We start from the raw sequence: 226 nt of genomic DNA, 5'->3' as shown, positions 1-226 counted from the left end.
TATCTCCAAGAGCAAGTGGGAGGGAAGGGGAAGGAATCAAAATCCTTGAAGGTGTTTGTATTAAAGTCTCCCCCATCTCACCAAATATAAGCACAAATAACCCCACTACCCCTTCATTCTGATTTGAGTTGCTGCTGACCCCTTCATATCCCTGCATATTTGAGTATTATTAATTGGTAAAACCAAAACCAAACCAAACTCACTGCCGGCGAGTTGGATCTGACTC

This window comes from Orycteropus afer, unplaced genomic scaffold, assembly GCF_000298275.1.
Source record: "Orycteropus afer afer isolate SDZICR_OR568_19922 unplaced genomic scaffold, OryAfe1.0 scaffold00223, whole genome shotgun sequence".
Taxonomy (NCBI): Eukaryota; Metazoa; Chordata; class Mammalia; order Tubulidentata; family Orycteropodidae; genus Orycteropus; species Orycteropus afer.
The sequence above is the reverse complement of the archived record's forward strand: the minus strand, read 5'-3'. Positions refer to the sequence as shown.